This window comes from Echinops telfairi, unplaced genomic scaffold (assembly GCF_000313985.2).
Source record: "Echinops telfairi isolate 266 unplaced genomic scaffold, ASM31398v2 ScPeMD7_7467;HRSCAF=8505_1, whole genome shotgun sequence".
Lineage (NCBI taxonomy): Eukaryota > Metazoa > Chordata > Mammalia > Afrosoricida > Tenrecidae > Echinops > Echinops telfairi.
The window spans coordinates 707,167-728,758 of NW_022111368.1; positions in this window are offsets into that span (position 1 = coordinate 707,167).

The following is a 21,592-nucleotide window of genomic DNA, read 5'->3' on the forward strand; positions in this document are numbered from 1 at the left end:
TGCAATCATTGGAAGAATGTATTAGCATAGTAGAGGAGATGATATAGAAAATGAGGAAAAAGTCTTAAAGTTAACATTTTTGTCAACAGGAAACAAAACTTCCTAAAAATATATAATTGTAAGGGTGACAGGTCATGTGTGTGCTCATATCCAACAAATGATATTGATTCTGTAATTTAGTAGCTTTGTGTTATCCACTTGTATTCTACAGGAACCGATAGCTTCAGCAGTAGATAGTTTATAGATACAAAATCATCTGGCAGAATTCATAAAAAATTATGACTTAGACTGGTCAAATTTCTACCTTCAATGGATATTAAAAAATCTAGTGATATGAATGTTCAAGATGTTACCTAGGGAGTATATAGCTAAGGGAGATAGTGATACAATGAATTTGAGCATGACATAATCACAGATATGAGAAAGCAATGGGTTAGACCTTTCATACACATAGATGGGGAAATTAGTAGATGTCAAACTAAATCAATGTGCATATAATAAAGTCTTGAATGAGTAAAATAAAATTATCAGGAGGTAAGGAGGGAGCAATATTGGGAATAAGATCAAAATATTACAGTATTTTATATATATATTTCAAATATTTGTGGAAGAATGGCATTGAAAGAAAATATATTTTTCCATGAATCTTTTGAGCCCCCTTCCTATATATGTATGTATCAACTAACTATCATCCCTTTCTTATGGCCAGACATATCATGGGCAGAGGTAGGAGTTGTGCCAAGAGCTCTAGTGACATTGTGGGTGACACTTGGAACTTTTAGCCACAGCATCAGTGGTTGGAACGTGCCTATTGTCCACGATAGATACTTTTTACTCCTGTAAAGATTTCAAGAATTGAAACTCAAAAGGAGCAGTTCTACTCTGCCCTTTAGGGTCACCATGAGTCAATATGGCTGCATAGCAGTGAATCTGGGTTTTGGTTTCAGTTTGGCACTCTGAAAGAGAACAAGATTGCGCTCCTAATTTCCTGATGAATAGCTCACAATAAAGAATGTTGGTGTTTCCCTATGAACTTATAGCAGCGTTTAAAAGTTGGTGACCTGAATTATTTTTTTAATTGTTTTTTTTTGTTTGTTTCAATAAGGATTTTAGTCCTTTGCAGGTCAATAATCTGCTTCAAAAAATGACATAATTATTGTAAATCCCATTTTATAATTTTACTTTGTATAAAGAAAACCTGAGGTAGACAGCCCAAGATGATTATGTAGTTTAAGATCTTGGGACACCTCCTGTGTTAGGCCAGGCAGACTAAAGAAACAAATTTGTAGACACTTATATGTATATAAAAAGAGCTTTATATACAAGAGCAGTTGGGTATTGAGAAAACATTCCAGCCCAGGTCAGATCAAATCTATAAATCTGATATTGGACCATATGTCCAATACCTATCTATAAATTCCTCTTCAGACTCTCAAAGCACATGCAATGATGCCAAATGCAGGAAGCTCACAGGTGAGTGGGTTGGAAGTCATCTGGATCCAATGGTGGTGTAAGCAACTCAGCGCTGGCAGGGCCCTCTACATGGCTTCTCCGGCTCCAGAGGTCTGGATGCATAAGGGGAGGTCCATGTGGCTTCTCCAGCTCTTAAGGCATAGTGCCAGGTGTCTTGTCAGTAGAACGATGTAAGGTTGACTTGGCAATTGAAAGAAAGAAAGAAGGCAAAGACAGAAACAGTTTCAAAGGTTTATTTCAGAGCTCTTGGGCTCATTTCATGGGTCCCCATGTGGGGACCTGTGAAGTCACAATGTCCGGGTGACAGCTGGGGGTGTTTTATAGCCAGGGTATGGGGGAGAGAGTAGCTGGGGAATTTTCCACTGCAACTTTGTTGTCTTCAGATCTAGAGCTAAGCAACCATGTTCAATGTTATCTGCAATGGCCAGCTACTTTCATCTGGTCTTGAAGGCCACTGAAGGGGAGTGGGAGGCTGGCCTCTCGTAGCTTCCTTAAAGTGTATTCACTAGCATCTGGTATCTCCTAGCCAGCCTGTTCTGCTAACTCCCACCTCTGCCTGACAAGCGTCATCTCAGGGAGTGAGCAGAAAGAGAGAGAGAGATGTGTTTCTAGCCTCCAAAGAAGAAAAACCGGAGTGCCCAAAATTCTAAGAAGGCCATGCCCACACAGAGGTCTCATAGGTTATATCTTGATTGGCAGGCCAGACTCCATCTCTTCACTCATAATCCACTCAAATTGACACCAGATTATATAAATACCACACCTCCCTACAGCAAAGCACTCAGAAAGTAAATGAAACATATATAGACAACAAGAAGCAGGAAGATGAAACTGTAAAATGAAGAAAAACTTGTATTAAGACAGCAAAGGAGAAGGCTTACAGACTATAGATGCATTACCAGTAATCCCAGTACAACATGGCTATATTGAGAAAATGTGTATAGTATTTTGAGCTAAGGAGTACAGGAAACATTTATGGAATCCCCAATATGAGCCAGAGATACTGTGTAGACAAACCTGGAACAAAGCAAAGTGACCAGAATATGAATTGGAGCTAAGTAGGCAGAGTGCAGGAAGGTAAATCCTAGGAGCAGAGAGGGCCAGGAAATAGGGACAGTATTAGTCACCATCAGTTATATCTGAGCGTATGGGTGGGTGGTCCAGCGCAGTGAAAGAACCTCGAAGTTGTGGTGAGGGATCATCAAGGGAGAAAACCATTTGCACCCTTCTCAAGTGACTAGTGAGAAAGGCACATCACCTTATAAGTAACACTAGTCACCATAGTCACTATAGCCACCATAGTCACCATAGTCACCATAGGCACCATGGCACCATAGACACCATAGGCACCATAGACACCATAGTCACCATAGGCACCATAGGCACCATAGCCACCATAGGCACCATAGTCACCATAGCCACCATAAGCACCATAGGCACCATAGGCACCATAGGCACCATAGTGACCATAGGCACCATAGACACCATAGGCACCATAGTCACCATAGGCACCGTAGTCACCATAGGCACCGTAGTCACCATAGCCACCATAGGCACCATAGTCACCGTAGGCACCATAGGCACCATAGGCACCATAGGCACCTCTGCCAAATGATTAGTAGGAAATACTAGTGCCCTCTCCAATCTCCACCAAGCTATAATCTCACACCCAAATCATTTGTGTATGCTGTCTGCATTCACATAGAAACACCTAGACATCCTAAACTTGTTTGCTGATTGTGAAGAGGAATTGAAGCACTCACTGATGAAAACACAAAACTACAGCTTTCAGGGTGGATTAGAGGTCAATGTAAAGAAATACAAAATCCTCACAGCAGATTAAACCATGATAAACAAAGAAAGATTGAGTTGCCAAGGCTTTCATTTTACTGGGATTCAGAGAACGCACTCAGATATCAAATGATTTGTAGCATTACGGAAAAAAGGCTGCAAAAGACCCTTTTAAAATAATGAAGAAAAAAGGTATCACTTTGAAGACTATAGTAAGCCTAACTCAGGCCATGGGATTTTCCCTCACCTCATATAAGTGTGGAAGCTGGGTAATGAATAAGGAAGAGCAGGGAGAAATTGATTTCTTTGAACCATTGTGTTGGCAAATAATATTGAATATGCAATGAATTCAAGAAAAATACACAGATCTGTCTTGGAAGAAGTATAGTCAGAATGCTCATCAGTATGTCAAGACTTCTCATGTACTTTGGACATGTTATGAGGAGGGACTAGACCCTGGAGAAGAACATCTTGCCTGGAAAAATAGAGGGTCAAAAAAGGGGTGGAAAATCATTCAAGATAAATGGCACCGTGGGTGCAACAATGGGCTCAAACATAAGAATTGTGAGGATTGCATAAGTCTAGGGAGCATTGTATTTTGCTGACCATAGAGTCACTACTATGTGCTGGGACTGACTTGGTGGCACTAAATAATACCAACAGAAAGAAAACCAAAATTCTCACAACTGGACCAATACACCATCACGATAACTAGAAAAGAGATCAAAGTTGCTAAATATTTTATTTTACATATATCCACAGTCAATGTTATTGGAGGCAGCAGTCAATAAATCAAAAGACATATTGCATTGAGCAAATCTGCACAGAAGAACTCTTTAGAGTGCTGAAAAGCAAATATATCACATGGGAGACTAAAAGGTGCTTGACCCAAGTCATGCTATTGATGCAGAGCAGGGGAGCAAAAGTAGAGGCATGGATGAGAAACAAAGGCAAGCGAGGCCCTTGAGGGAGGAGAGCTCAGAGAAGCCCTTGAAAGAGACCTTCTCTCGTTTAAGGACATCTTTTAAGTATCTTGCATACATATGGCTTCAGAAACTGAGCACCAGTGCATATGTGTGGACTAGATCTAGCCTTTGAGAACAGAGCATTATTGTACTGCAGTTCCTGAAGTCTTGCACACACAGTGCTAGAATTTCATTTGCCCAGCATAAATACTTAAAGAACTTTGGCATCTGTGTGTGGGTGAAGAATAAAATATATTGAGTAGACTGTTACGGATTTTTCCTCGTAGGAGCATCTAATAAAATTCTGCAGCTTTGCCTCTAGGTCTCACAAAGTGAGACTTTCTCTTGGTAAAAGATAAGAATCCAGTTCTGGTATGTTTTCAGTGGTTGCATTTACATGTGAAAGTTCCACAGTGAATAAGAAAGACTAAGAAATAATTGATGCATTTAAATTGTGTGATGGCAGAGATTATTGAAAATACCGTGGACTTCCAGACGAACAGATTTATCCTGAAAGAAATAAAGGCAAAATGCTCTTTAGAGGTAAGGATGGGAAGACTTTGTCTCACATACTTTAGACATGTTGTCTCTGGAAAAGGACATCATTCTTAATAAAGTGGAGGGCTGGCTCTAAAGAGGTAGGAGATGAACTGGTACAGTGGATTCAATAATGGGTCAAATATAACAGTGATCGTGAGGATGGCACCAGACCAGGCAGCGTTTCTTGCTGCTGTACCCATGGTCACCATGAGTGAGAACCAATGTGCTCCTTAGAACAACCAACTACTTGAGACCAAACAGACATATGTCCAAAATTACAAATGAGAAGGCAAGGAGCAAGGAAACGAGGTAGAAGAGGAAAGGGAAGATGGGGTAAACATGAACAGAGTGCTGATGCATTGCCAGGACAGCAACCAATATCACAGAACACTTTGTGTATAAATTGTTAAACGGGAAATAATTTTTCTGTGCAAACTTTTACTTAAAGACCCATACCTTTTTGAATAAAAAAATTGAAATGGGATTTCAGCGTCAACATATATCATCTTGACGCACTTGTTGCCTGACCCTCTGTGTGGCCTGACCAAGATGTTTTGAAGAATGGGAGAACGCCTTCCATTCTTTGTAGGTCACTACCCTCTTGTGCCCTGGTCAGAGATGGGCCCACTGGGTTAGCATGAGGTGTACCCCTCAGGGTCCTCCTAGTCTGGCCATAGTCCTGAGTAAAACCCAGGTCATCTGGGGTACCATTTGAAAATGTTTTCAAAGTTCTCATACATTCAAATGTCAGAGAACTGACTGATAAGAAAGGAGTCGAGGTATAACAGAAATATTTGAACTATTTCATTTCCTAAAACATGCATATATACTTATACACATTTAGACAAACACACAGAAAAACCACTGTGTGTATGTTTGTGTATAATGTCCGCTGAAAATAAGTACAATAAGGACAAAGAAGAGTAAGGAGGATATCAGGGAAGGAATCGGTTGGAAAGGCAGATCAAATAACATTTTTCTGAGAAAACCATTTCTGTAATAACCCAAAAAGGTGATCAGGAGAATCAGATGCACGTTCTTGGAGAAGCATTCTATCAGAGAAAACAGCAGATGTAGCCTTTTGAAGCCTGGGTAAGTGGAGCAAAAAAGAGAAAGACAAACAAAAGTCAAACTTTCCGATCATCTAAGTTCTGGAGGTCATTGTAAATACTTCACACATTTTTGGTGAATAATATTTCAATTCAATTATTGGATGCTTTTGACTAGAGATGTGGCAAAATCATGTTTACATTTTTAAGGTATTACTCCAGGTTTGGGGGTAAAGAATTGATTCTTAATGGTAGGTAAAACCAGCAAAAGGGGTACAATTAGTTATTATTGTGACAATTAAGGAGCAATTTTACCAGGTTTTAGTTTACCAGGTTGTAGTTAGGAAGTATGGGACAGGGAGAGAAACATTTAATTTTAAAATATGAACAAAGTCACGATGAATATGACCATGGTGACTAGTCAGCAACAAGCACAGCTAACAATGCCTGTGGAGTGTTTCAGGAATATTCAACCTGTATATTTTGAAGTTGGAAATATGAACATTTGCTGATGGATTAGATATAACTGACAGAAAATCTTTGTCAAATAATTGATAAAAGTTGTAGAAGGTTTTGCAGATGGTAATCCTTAGCCTAACATGTTTTTATTTATATTTAACTTAATCTCATAAAGCACACTCATCATCTATGTGCAAATATACAAATGTTCAATGATTTGCCCTAGGACCAAAATGACATCAATATCTTAAGGACCAGCACTCCGTCAGATGTTAGAATGCTTAGGAAGTATTTGTGACAATCTTTAAGGTGATAAGTGCTAATAGCATTATCAGTCTTCTCAACTTACATTTTTACTTAATGCCAGTGCAATTGCTATGTTGCTTCAATCGTCTAGCATGTTAAAAAGGCCATTTCCAATGGCATGCTAATCCACTTGCCAAAATAATTAATGACTGTTCTTTAATCCTTTGAATTGCTAAGAATAAAAATCTCACATCCAGAGTATTTTCAAAGAGAAAAACCACTACTTAGCAAGAACAAATTCCTTTTTCAATGAAACATACAACTCTCCAGAAGAAGCCAGGGGAGTGTAGAGAGATTTATGATTTGTTTTCTCTGTGTATTTATTTGGTTGTGTTCTTGGCAGAGGTGCATGAGAAGTGGACTGTTGTTGCCTGTCCTCCTCTCTGTTCGGAATCCTTACAGACTTCAAGTACAACAGAAACGAATGCTGCCTGGTCTTGTGTTACCTTCCACATTCTCGTTATGTTTGAGCTTTTTGTTACAGTCACTGTGTAAATCTCTTTCTTTGAGGATCTTTCTGGTGCTCTCTGACACTCTTGTTTGCTAGGCATGATGTTCTTTTTCAGAGACTAGCTGCTCCTGCTAACATGGCAAAAGTACATGAAGCAAAGTCTCACCATCCTGGCTTCTAAGGAGCAATTTTGGCTGTAATCTTTCAAGACAGATTTATTTGTACTTCCGGAACCACAGAGTATTTTTCTTCAGTAACAATATAATTCAACTTCATTAATTCTTCTTTGACTTTTCTTATTTATTATCCAACTTTCTCATGAACATGAGGCAACTGAAAACACCAAGACTTGAGTCAGGGGCACTTTAGTCCTCCAAGTGACACCTGTGCTCTTCCACACTTTAAAGAAGGCTGTACAGCAGAGTTGCCCAATGCAATATTGCCTTTGATATTTAAACGCTTTTTTCATGAACATTAATTGTACAGCCAAATAAAATTACATCCTTGACAACATTAATATTTTCTACATTATCATAACGTTGGTCTTTTGGTACCATCGTAAAGACTTGGTTTTCTTTGGCTAAGCTGCAATCTATACTGGAGGCTGGAGGCTTTGATTTTCACTAGCAACTGCTAGTCCTTTTTATTTCAGCAAACAAGGTTGTGTCATCTACATATCACAGGTTGTTAATAAGTTTTCCTCCAATCCTGATGCCATGTTCTTCTTCATACATCCCAGATTTTCCGGCTATATGTACACAGAAAACATGCTAAATAAGTGTGGTGAAAGAATACAACCCTGACACAGATCTTTTCTGATTTTAAATCGCACAGTATTGCTTTGTGTAGTTGTAATGACTTCCTCATGGTTCAAGTACAGGTTTCCCATGAACATGATGAAGTTTTCTGAAATTTGCATTCTTTTCACTGGGAATTTACTTTCTTCCATAGTTTTTTATGACCCACACAGTCAAATAGCTTTGCCTCATAAATAAAACACAAATAAACATCTTTCAGGTATTCTCTGCTTTGGGCTATGATTTATTGATTTATCTGACTTGAGAATTTGAATCCTTCATTTCATGTGGTTTAGGGAAACCAGCTTGCATTTCTAGAGGTTCTCTGTCAACATACTTCTGCAGCCCTTTTGAATTATCTTTGGCAAAATTCTACTTGTATGTGACATTAAGGATATTATTTGATAATTTCCATATTCTGTTGGGGTATCTTTCTTTGGAATGGGTAGAAGAATGTTTCTCTTCCAGTCAGTTGGCTAGATAGCTGTCTTCCACATTTCTTAGCATAGATGAGTAAGCACTTCCAATGCTCTATGGGCTTATCAAAATATCTTAATTGGTATTCCATCAATTCCTGGAGCCATGATATTTCCTAATACTGTCAGTGAAGTCTGTACTTCTTCTTCCTATACCATTGGTCCTTTCTTATATTACTTCCTGAATTAAACAACTACTTCTGTTTAATAAAATGACTGTGTATTCATTTCGTCTCTTTTTTTTAATGATTCCTGCATCATTCACTATTTGTCTATGCTATCTTACAATATTGAAACTTTATTTTCTTCAATTATTTCAGCTTGAGATATGTTTAGTGTGTTCTTCTTTTTGTTTTTTTCAGTCTAGGCCTTTGCCCATTTCATTATAATATTCATTTAATCTCTTCAGTTGATCATTGAAAACATTTTCAGCTCTTTACTTCATCATTTCTTCCATTTGTGTTAGCTACTCTGTGATCAAGAGTAAATTTCAGAGCCTCTTCTGACATCCACTTTGGTCTTTTCTTTCTTTCTTGTCTTTTAAATGACCTTTTACTTTCTTTGTGTATGACATTCTTGATGTCAGCCTGCAAATCACCAGGTCTTTGGTCATCAGTGTCAAATGACACAGATTGTTCTTGAGATGGTCTATGTAATCAGATAGGATATATTCATGATTATAATTTGGATCTTGTATACTTGTTTTAATTTTCTTCAGCCTCAACCTGAACTTGTATATGAGAAATTGATGGTCTATTGGTGACATCAAGAAGCTTTTCCATTGTCTCTTTTCAAAATGTAGTCAATTTGATTTCTCTGTGATCACTCTAGTGAAGTTCAAGCATATACTCTCCATTTGTATTGTTCAAGAAAGGTATTGGTCTGGCAAAACTCTATTATAAATTATCCATCTTTGTTTCTATCATTAAGGCCATTTTTCAACTATGATCCATTCATCTGTGTTTCCAAGTGTTTAATTAAAATCTTTATTAATTATCAATATATCTTGATTTCATGTTTGATCAATTTCTGACTGAAGATATTGATAACTTATGCAATGTCTTAATCACTAACTTCAGTGTTGGTTATAAGTTTAAGAAGGTGCCCATACATGTATAAATTCTTTTTCTTAATGTTAAAATTCTATACCATTGACAAAAACAATGTTACTATCAACAGAATCACTTTATGCCCCATGGGGATGATTTATGTATACTCCAAGCTACTCTTTATATAACTCAGAATTGATTAGGTTAAGGACACAACTTACTCTGCTATGGTTAATTAATGGAATATTAGATTGCATCATCAGAAGTGAACATATTAAATTACATCCAGAAACATAAGGATTGAGATTTCAACATATAGTCGTATTTATTTGGAAAAATAGTTCAATCCATAACCTACTGTATATAGTTATCATGACTTCAAGTTTTCTTTGCTCTCTAGATGAACATTCCAACTACAAGGCCAGTTTGAAAAGCACTGTTGTTGGGGAAAGAGACGATTCATTTGGGCCCAGATAAGTATGGAGAGTCATCCTATTTCTACCTCTGGGTATTTTGTAAGCTTAACTCTACTTTTATGCTTCATCTTCTTTATCATGAAAATAGACACAATCATAACTACATCTTACAAACTCTGGAAAGGATTAATATGGTGCCTTATCTATTGAATATTTACCATAACTGTTCACAAAATAGCTGTTAAATTTTCCGACTTACTGAATCATGTCTTACTTGTGAGTAATGTGATTAATGCTAACTTTCTGATAGAAGAGAGGAGAAAATGTATAATAAAGTTGCAATGACAAATTTAAAAGTTATAAAAGCAATATTGTTATTTTTGACAAGGACCAGAAAGTGCTACCAGATGGCTAGCCTCTAAAGAGAAATAGCCATTCTAAAAATTTCCTTTTTTCTGTAGGACATCTATAAGAAAGCTAAAACTGCACCATGAAATTGCATTATTAATAATTTTGAATATATTTCAAATTTTTGAATATATTTCAAATAAGCCTCTCAATTGACTGTCCCAACCACTTTTGACTAGAAGGCTCCCACATGACATTGAAATGCATGGAGAAAATGGACAACACATTTCCTTTTAAGTTATTTTCATGTCATGGACATATGCAAACCTTTAAAAGGTTTAAAAGCCATTATTTTAAGACATACAAATATTTTTCTGGAATCTTTATAGTGAAATATGAAGTTTGTGACCATATTTAGCCATCTATTATTATGCATATTATTTGATTGAATGATTATGAATAATCTGTCACTGTGATGGAGTGAAATTTCTTAATATAGATTGTGTAAGCACATCTCTGTAGCTCCCACCAAATGATTGGGTGGAACTATGCCAATACACCATGTGCAACATTTATAGAGGGGATTGGTCAGTTTTGCTTCCACCTCTCTGGCTATAAATATGGTTTCGCCATTTTTGAAGCAAGAGCAGATAGAAAAACCTAAGGTCCATTTGAGGAACACTATCCAGATCTCTGAGTGAAATGGTGGAGGCCAAGACTAGAGACATCAGAGATTGTGGCTCAGAGATTATGAGGACTATAAACCAAACTCACTTCCATCAATTTGATTCCAACTCATAGAGGCCCTATAAGACAGGATAGAACTGCCATCTTGGGTCTTTGAGACTTTTTATGAGAGTAAAAAGCTTTATCTTTATCCTACTGAAATGCTGATATTTTCAAACTGATAACTTTGCAGTTAGCAGCCCAACATTTGATTATTAAACCAGCAGGACTCTCATGGAGACTATAGGGAAGAGCAAAGGAGCAGCCTTTGGAACTTTGAGACACAATGACTTGGGCCAAGACATAATGACTTGGAGACAGAGGCCAAGAAGCCCTATTGCTGAGAGTCTGAAGAGCAGCGAAGTGACTGACTGAGTAGAGGTGCTGCTGTGACCCAATTACTGTATCTTTATTGTTTACTGATATTGATTTGTAGTGACCTATTAATATGCCCGTGGATACACAGTGGAATAGTGGTTACATTCTGGCTAGCTACAAGGTCAAAAGGTTTGTGATAGGTAGGTTTATTGTGCCAACCTGGCCAATAAGAACATGTGGGACTAATAAGGTCACAGTTTGATTGGAGGGCAAAGAGATAAATGGCTCGGCAAGCTCCGCCTGTCTCTCTTTCGCTCTCTGGTGATCCGATCAGTGTGCGGCTGCCTTATCTAGTTCTCTGCCTCAACTTGCGAGCTACAATATTGGTGGGACACCCATCCTGTGGACTGTGTTGCTACAGCTGAGGTTCCTTTGAGACCTGCTTCGCTACACTGCTGGTGTACACATCGCTTGAGCAGGGGACTGTCAGATGCTGTCAAACCCACTCTACTGTTTGCTGCCTGTGGTCAGACTGCCTGAATTGTGCTATGGAAGACTCAGCTGTCTGCTTCCTTGACCTTGGACCCAGCAGCCCTCGTGAGTTGAAGGACTTCCAGTATATTAACTGTTTCATGGAAGTGAGTTGAACTGAGCCCTCTATACTGCTGTGTAGACTAATTAGCTATTATATTCCTTTGTGCTATATATATCTAGATCTAGATCATCTGTATCTATATCTGTGTCTATCTATATAATCATAAGTGTCCTGAGTTTGTTTCTCTGGAGAACTTCTCTAGAGACAAAGTTTGAAAACACCAGGTTCTATGCATAAAGATTGGGGGTTTTATTCCCATAAAGAGTTAAAGAAACTCACAGGGACAGTTGTACCCTGACCTATAGGGTCAATATGAGTCAGGATATTTGAGTGTTTTCTGTGACTTCTGTGTGGCCATTTGGTGAATTATTGAACCCAGTATAGAAAGAGTGCCAGGGGAGGAATGGTTGGTGTCAGAGTAGGTGAAGATGGATGGAGGATGGAGACATGCCTGGACCCTGCCTCTTGTTAATAGAGAAGCCAAAGGAGGTCACTAAGGCCATACTTATGCCACTTACTGCAGCCACTCTTTTAATTTATTTTCCTCACTTACTATAAGAATATATTTTCTACTTTCCTAATCCCTTTGCATTATGAGCAGGATTCAAATTCATGATGGTGATGCAGTACATGTCTTCTCATGAATCTTTGTATAGATATTAAGGATTATGTAAAAAGGCTAAGTTATTTTATTTGGCTTTCAGTTAATTCTATTAGAAACAAAGCTTATAATTTTCAATGAAATAGACTGGAGTGTTTTAGTCTCATTTTTAGTTTACCATAAATCTCTATACTGTCCAATGTTAACTTCTCATAAAAGATTAATGTAGAATGAGTGACAAAATGTGATTCTCATCAAAACTAAACCCTATAAAAATTAATGCCTCCAACATTGTAATCTTAGAATTAAGAAAGCACTTATGATTTAAATCTGTTAATTCTCATTATACAGCTCTTATATTTCTGCCTCAAACATATTCATGAGGGGCACAGACACATTTTGTGTAAGAACACAGGAAGTGTGAGGAAATGTCTTAATCAAGTGTAATGCTATTTATGAAAATATATTCAGGCACTGTTTACTTGTTAATTCATGATGATACTAAAACTATTGAGAATATAGGTACATTCCTAAAGGAAAAACATTTTCATCTTCTGGTGGCCCCCCCCAAAATACATCTACCATGTAACTTCATAATATGTAAGCTCATTGGGTAAATAAATAAATAAATTTAATTTAATATTTTCAGATTTCTTAGCTTGAGAATGATCTAATCAAGAGGCCTGCATTAATGCATTTTTGCTACCAAAGTTATAAATTATACATAACACAGCATATCATTAAAACATTAACATAATTTAACAATACATATCTATCATTTGTTAAATTAAAAACTTGAAAGTTTCCTATTTGACAGATATGTCTTTGCTTCAATATTATATGCTCTCACAAATTTATTTTCAAAATAATAATTCAATATTATAATTGTAATTATTTGTCAATTATTTTTATCAACTTGTTCAGATATTTTGCACATTTTTATCATCAACAAATTATTGCCTTTGTTCTCTATGTTATAATAAAGCTTGTGCCAAGATATGACTGTTTTCAAAAGAGTGTAATATAAATTTCTCAGAGTGAGGGATATCATTTGTTTTGCCAATTCTTTGGGTTCAGACAATGTCCTTTTGTGTGTAGAGTTCTACAAAGCTACATTTACTGGGAAGTCTTTTAGAAAATATATAATATTTGACTATTGGTTTGTTTCGATCACACAGAATAGAAGAGTTCTTTCCATACTTTTTATACACACTATTATAATCTATTTGTTAAAAATGCCCTAGGGCATATAATGCTGCCTTCTGTTGTGGAGCTTTTAGATTGAGGACCATATGTGGTGCTATCCCAGCAAACAGCAGGGTTTAGTTACAGGGTTCTATGCTTTCTTTTCCATTTGCCCTTTCTTTAGCAGTCCTTGAATGTATACATTAGTGCTATCAGATATTTATTTAGTATAAATAGTATATTTTTTTGCATTTGTTCAAAATGCCATATACAAAGTTATTTACATGCACCTCAATATTTATACCATTGTAATTTAATGTGTAACATTGTTTTATGTAGCAAAATCACATACAAATAAGGGGGAAAATGGATCAAAATTATTTTAGCGAAGATTATTTTGTACCTACGAGTTATTCTGTCAATGCATTATTCATTTCAAAAACCTTGTTCTATGAATATATTAATATATATGTAAGGTGAAGATATATAATCCACTTGGTCATCTGCTATTAGAATTTTCATGGTTTTCTTGGAATATAATTTAAATCATACTGACTCTAAAAGTTTCTATCACATCCCTGAAAGTGTAATTAAATTGTTTGAAATTTGTAATATCTGATCTTAAGCTTTTGTTATTTAATATCTGGATTAATACAAAGATTAGAGAATATTTTATGAAATGATTATTTAGAAAAAAAGCACTTCCTTATAATCAGAATCTGGGTAAGCAAAGAAAATTCCTTAAGGATATATTTGGTTTGGGTTATGGATTTGGAAATACCAATATGAACTCCCAGCTATTTTGGTAAGCTAAAGAGTAGACACTCTTTTTTCTTCACTTTTAATCCCCTACATTTTATTAATACTCTATTTGGCAAGAATGACTATTACATTATCTGGCAGAAGAGTAAATTTTGCTTTATCCAGCAGAGGTCTGGTTAATTTTAGCATCTGGTGAGGAAGCCCTTATTCTGACTCACTGAAATGAATCCTAAACACAATGACATGTATCCATTCAAAAGTGATGCAGGAGTTTTGAAACCATCATGTAAATAGAGGAGAAGGGAGATTGTGAATCCACATAAAGAAAGACTGATATTCACCAAAAGCTGGAAGAAGTAGTTTACAATTCTTAGAGTCTTTGGAGAAAATGCAGCCTGATGATGTCATGACTTCAGATTCTTTCTTCCAAAAATAGGAAAGAATAGACTTTTGTGCTTTTTAATTCAACTAGTCTGTAGCCATTTATTAGAACAGCCATAGTTAGCTGTGCTAGTCCCTACACACAGACAAACAAACATCCTACATTGAAATTCTAGGGCAAATACTAAAACAAATAAATTAATATAATATAATAAAACATAATATAACATATATGTATCTTAAAATGAGGAGTAAGGTGGAATTAATACAATAACACAAAATTCTCTATGAAGATGACAGAAGCAGACAAAGATGGACAAAGTATGTACAGAAAAAAAGTACAGAAACAAAGTACAATGCATAAAAAAACAGGTATAGATATGACAGTTATTCAAAATACACAGAGTCACTTTCGGTGTGAGTGGTATTAAGATATTGTCAGACAATGTCCAGGGTGCTGTACAGCTCTGATGAAACACATAACTATCCTCTAGTTCAACAGTTCTCAACCTGTGGCTCGCTTGGGAGCACCGGAAAACACATATTTCTGAAAGTCTTAGGAACCAAGACACCGCTCCTCTATCTGTCTCCAGAGGGGTCCGCCCACATGCATATAAACCCACATATGAGTGCCCTGCGTGAAGACTTTTACCCATGCTACACCATACTTCAAGACAAAATTTCATTGATTTGTCATTAGAAATAAATATTTCACAATATATAATTACAAATTGTTTTGTGATTAATCACTACACTTTAATTATGTTCAATTTGTAACAATGAAAATACATCCTGCATAACAGATATTTACATTATTATTCATAACAGTAGCACAATTACAGTTATGAAGTAACAATGAAAATAATTTTATGGTTGGAGGTAACCACAACATGAGGAACTATATTAAAGGGTCGTGGCATTAGGAAGGTTGAGAACCACTGCTCTTGTCCTTTAATATTTCCTCCCCCTACTCTTATGGCCTTAGTTTTACCTCACTAATCTTGTTAGACGTGTGTATATACGCTTGTACAATCAAGATATTTTGATGCACAAAATCCAAGATAGATAACCCCCTCAGAAACAGTAATGGAAGTAATCATTCTCAGAGGGAATGGAAAGAGAGGGAGTAGGACTTATAGCAATGCTGAATATACAATCCCACTTGACTCTAACAAACAACAGAATAGTAGGTGAGTGGATACATTGGATGGAGAAATATAGGGTGGGGGAGGAGAGGAATAAAGATGAGCTGATATCAAATAGTTCAAGAAGAAAAAAAAGTATTGAAAATGATGACAGTAATTGTAGAATTATGCTTGATCTAATGGAACTATAGATTGCAATAATGTCTGCGAGAGCTCCTAATGGAATGTTAAATTAATTAATTAATTGATGAAAAGTTAAGGGAATGGTCCAAGATTGTATTAAAGGACAGAAAAGAAGCAACTTATATATATATATATATATACGCCTATAGCTATACCTATATAAATAGCTTTTGCTTCCTATTTCTTTCCTCTATTTTCTTTCATCTTCCTCCTATCTCACTATAATTCTCAGCCTCCATTTGGCTCTCAGGAATTCCTCTCAGATACATGTAAACATACTAATTTATAATGGATGGGATAGAGACCAATGAACATATATTTATATGTTAAGTATTAAGATAGCAGATGGATTTTGGCTCTCTACTCAAGGCCTCCCTTAACACAAGAATACTTTGTTCTAATAGCCTGGCACTCCTTATCACTGAAGACAAAATGGGTGTAGAAGCAAATGTGAAAAAGAGAGCGAATGGTGCCTGGCTATCAAAAGATATAGGATCTGGGATCTTAAAGGCTTGAAGTTAAACAAGAAGCCATCCATCAGGGAAGCAACAAAGCTCACATGGATGAAGCACACCAGCCTGTGTGATCATGAGGCATTCATGGGATCAGGGATCAGGTATGAAAAGATCCCAAACAAACAACTATATTGATGTGAATGAGGGAATTTGGAGTGGAGACCCAAAGCCCATCTATAGACAAAGACAATTGGATATCCCCCCATGGAAGGGTTATAAGGAAGAGATGATTCAGCCAAGGTGCAATATAGCACTGATGAAACACACTTCTTTCCTCTAGTTCTTGAATGCTTCCTCCCCCCACTATCATGACCCAGTTCTAGCTTACAAATCTGGCTAGACCAGAGAACACACATTGGTACGGATAAGAGTTCTCAGCACATGGCATTCAGGACAGATAAATTCCTCAGGAACGGTTGTGGGAGTAGCAATATCATGAGCATAGGGGGATGGTCGGGGAGAGAGAAGGCAGAGAAATGGGGAGCCCATCACAAGGTTAGCTGTAAGAGCCCCAATAAAATGATTAAAAGGCAAAACAAAACATGGTGAACTACCAAAAAGAAAAGAAGAAGAAATTGACCAAGTATAGCTAACAGTCATGACTGAAAGAATTATGAACCATTTCTTGCTTATAAAAAAATAAATAAGAAATAACTATATGCTTCCCATGAGAATCCCACTCTAATATGTTAAAAGTAAAAGGGTGAATAAATATATACCATCCTGTATTAATGTCAGCAAGAACACATCTGATAATACATCAAGGATTATGTCAAATATTAAAATAAAACTAACTTCCCACCCCTGTGCCAATCCATCTCATACAGAGCCTTCCTCTTTTTCATTTCCCTTCTACTCTACCAAACATGATGTCCTCCTCCAGGTATTGTTCTCTCCTGCACTGTCAACTCCTACGTTTTACTCACTGATCTGTTGACTGCAAGGTCACCAGCAAGGTCGTTCAAAACCACCAGCCAACTCCACAGTGAAAAGATAAGGCTTTCTATTCCTGTGAACATTTTCAGACTCAGAGTCTCACAGGGGAAGTTCTACTCTGCCCTATAGGGTCACTATGAGTCAGCATTGACTCCATGACAGTGGAGGTGATGACCCAGCGAGATGATTTATAGTATTCTCTAACATAAAATACCAGTGATGTCTCTTAGGTGAACCAGAGACATATATAAAATATAGATGAATGAATGGATTTTGAGGTTGCACTTCATTCTAGCCCCAATCTAAGAACAATTAGTTCTTATGAAATGGCCTTGATTGATGCTCCCCTTCATGAAGAGATCACTGAAGATATAGGTGTTAGTTATAGCAAAGTGATGTGAAGAACATAGATGCTGCCTAGCTATCAGAGAAAATTAGCATATTTGTTCTTGAAGGCTTAGCGATCTAAGGCAACAACTAAATCCATATGGAAGAAGCACACTAGCTCATGTAATCCAATGATTATAAATAACATAATCCAAATCTAAAGGACGAAATGGTATCAGAGTTTAAATTGTTAACACCTGGTTTGTAGAAGCCTATGGATGGTAGTGGAAAACCAAAATCCATTTGCAGGATTCACACATGAATTAAGCCTCTGCTGAATACCCTGTGATCATAGTTGAAAGATATCAATCACCTATTATCAGTCAGAGAGCATTGTTAAGTCAATTATGGCAGATGTAGCTAGATCAAAATGTAATATTTTACCATTTGATCTCCATTTTCACCCATTTTTAAGTTGTTCTAGTTTAAGGAAAACAAACAAAACGGTAGGGGAAATACACTTGGATTAAATCCTGGGGAATCCCCATGGGCCATGGATCAGGGATGTGAATAGCATTCCTTTCATACAGAATGCACTGGAAGTGGATTGTTGAAGATGCAATTAGGTGAAAATTTATCACCCTATCATTTGATCTCCATTATGATCCATTTAAATTTGTTCTATTTTAAAAATCATTTTATGGGGTGGGGGGGCTCTTTCAGCTCATAACATTCCATACATCAATTGTATCAAGCATATTTATACATATGTTGCCATCATTTCCAAAACATTTTTTGCTTGCGCCATTGGTATAGGCTCCTCTTTTCCCCGCTCCCTCCTCACCCTCCCATCATTGTGACAGTTGATCAATTATATATTGTTATTATTTCTCATTTTACACTGTCCATTGTCTCCCTTCACCCATATTTCTCTTATCCATCCCCTTTGGGGGTGGGGGCTATATATCCAACTTTGTGATGAGTTGCCCCTTATTTCCTCTTCTCTCTCCCTGATCATCCCCTACCTTAATGATATTGCTACTCCCACAATTCCTGAATCCACGTGTCCAGAGCTCATATCTGTACTAATATGTGTTCTCTCGTCTAGCCAGATTTGTAAGGTAGAACTGGGTCAGGGTAGTGGGAGGGAGGAAGCACTCAGGAACTAGAGGAATGATGTGTGTTTCATTGGTGCTATACTGCATCTTGGTTGAATCATCTCTTCCTCATAACCCTTCTGTGGGGGGATATCCAATTGTCTACAGATGGATTTTAGGTCTCCACTCCAACCCCCTCATTTGCATCAATATAGTTATTTGTTTGGGATCTTTTGATACCTCATCCCATCGATACCTCATGATCACACAGGCTGGTGTGCTTCTTCCATGTGGGCTTTGTTGCTTCCCTGATGGATGGCTTCTTGTTTAACTTCAAGCCTTTAAGACCCCAGATGCTATAACTTTTGATAGCCAGGCACCATCGCTCTCTTCACATTTGCTTATGCACCCATTTTGTCTTCAGAGATCCTGTAGGGAATGTGAGTATCAAAGAGTGCTAGGTAATTAGAGCAAAGTGTTATTGTGTTAAAGGAGGCCTTAGGTAGAGGCCCAAAGTCCATCTGCTATCTTAATTCTTAACATATAAATATATGTGCATTGCCCTCTGTCCCTTTCATTATAAATTAATAAATTAGTATATTTACATATATACATGCCTATAGTTATACCTCTATAAATAGCTTTTGCCTCCCATTTCTTTCCTCTATTTCCTTTCACCTTCCTCCTATTCCATGATCATGCTCACCCTCCATTTGGCTCTCAGTATTTCCTGTCAAATGCATTGCACTTGATTAAACACCAACAGGCATTATGCATCCTCTTCTCCATCAATATTTCCACTTTCTTTTCAATTTGGGTTTTTAATTTATTTTACTTTGTTATTGTTTTTAGTTTTTCTTTTTTTGATTTTTTTTTCTTTCCTGTATATGAAACCCAGGATAGGTAAATCTACAGAGACAGTAATTGTATTAATTGTTCTTTAGGGATAAGGGAAGAGCGGTTGGCAGAAAATGAGGAGCTATTAATGATGAGTACAAAAATGAGGAAAATGTTGTAAAAGTGAGTGTGGTGATGATTGTACATTCTTCTTAATCTGATTGAGCTATCGAATTGCATAATATGTGATCTATATGCCAATAAAACTGTTGGAAAAACAAGTATGACTTAAGGATCTGAAAATACAAAATATTTGAACTAAATAAAATTATACCACTTCTAAACACAGAGTAAAAGGTCAAGAAAATTCGGGAAGACTCTCAGTTGATTGAATTGACATATGGCTTCAACACCTGAGTCAGATTTAACAACTATGAGAATAGCCCAGATGGGACAGCGTCTCAATCAGCTGTATTTAGGTTCACAATGATTAAGAGCCAACTGGTGAATGGGGGAGGTGGGAGGGGATGTAACAATAATATATACTTGTAATCAGACTAATATTCGTTTGCTATATTAGCTGAGAAGGAACAAGTAGAAGCAACAACTTCTTACCTGAGTTGCATCTAGTGTTCAATTTTCAACCCAACACAACACCCAATACCTCATCTTACTCCCACTGAGCGGCTGGTGAATTCAAACCATGGACCTTTCAGTCTGCAGTCAAGTGCTTATGCACTGTACCACCAGAGCACATGATGTTATCAACAGCAACAGCAACAACAACGTGCGTGGTATATATAATATATATATATAAATTATTGTTGATTTCAATCAAAGTCATAGTGATTCTATTACTCAGAGTAGAACTTCCCCATAGGGTTTCCAAGTCTTTAATATTTACAGAAGCATAATGCCACATCTTTCTCCCATATAGTGGGTTTTAATGGCAGGTGGGTTCCAAATGCCTACCTTTCAGTGAGTAGCCCAAGGAATTAATCACTGTGTCACCAGAACTCAAATCTGACTATATTGTCCATGAAAATGGAGAAGAGAGGTACACAAATACAAGCAAGAATAATTCAATCTCAGAAATTCTCCCCATGCAACATATGTGTTGTGGTTGGAGGAGATCCATGTTCCAGTGAATGAGGGCAGCCTCAGAGAGCTGGACAAGAAAAATACATGGATTATCTACCAGAGCTTGTAGCAAGGAACCTAGTCCTGCTGACACTTTCATTTCAGACAAATAAGGCTGGTGTCAGAATTTGGACCTACAGAAGTGTAAAATAACATATTTCTAGGGAGACCTGATGGACTAGTGGACTCTAAATAGGGCTGCTATCTACAATGTCAGTAGTTTGAAACTACCAGTCACTCTAAAGAAAAAAATAAATAAATAAAAGATGTGGCTTTCTGCTCCCCAAAGGATTTACAATCTTGGAAATCCACAAGGGTCTCTTGTGGCCCACCAAGTGAGATAAAGTTGGATATGGTAGTCTAGGTAAAGTTGGATAAGGTGACCATAAGTTAAAGTAGGATAAATTTACCATAAGGATATGGTAAATCTGGATAAGTTTTTCTGTGAGATAAAGTTGGATATGGTAGTCTAGGAAATTGGGAATGATATATTAAGCTTGATATAATAAAATTGGAGTGGAGATAATGATATACTTTTCTAGTGTGACCTTAAATTTGGTTAATTATGGCTTGCTTAAATAATCTATATATTCTCATAGTTTGTCATTTGAGGACTTATTATTTGACATTTCTTTTTTTCCTGCTTGTATAGGTCATAAAATGGAGCTACCACTAAGCATATTATTTTAATAAAAATAAACTAACAAAACAAAAATCAAGGTGC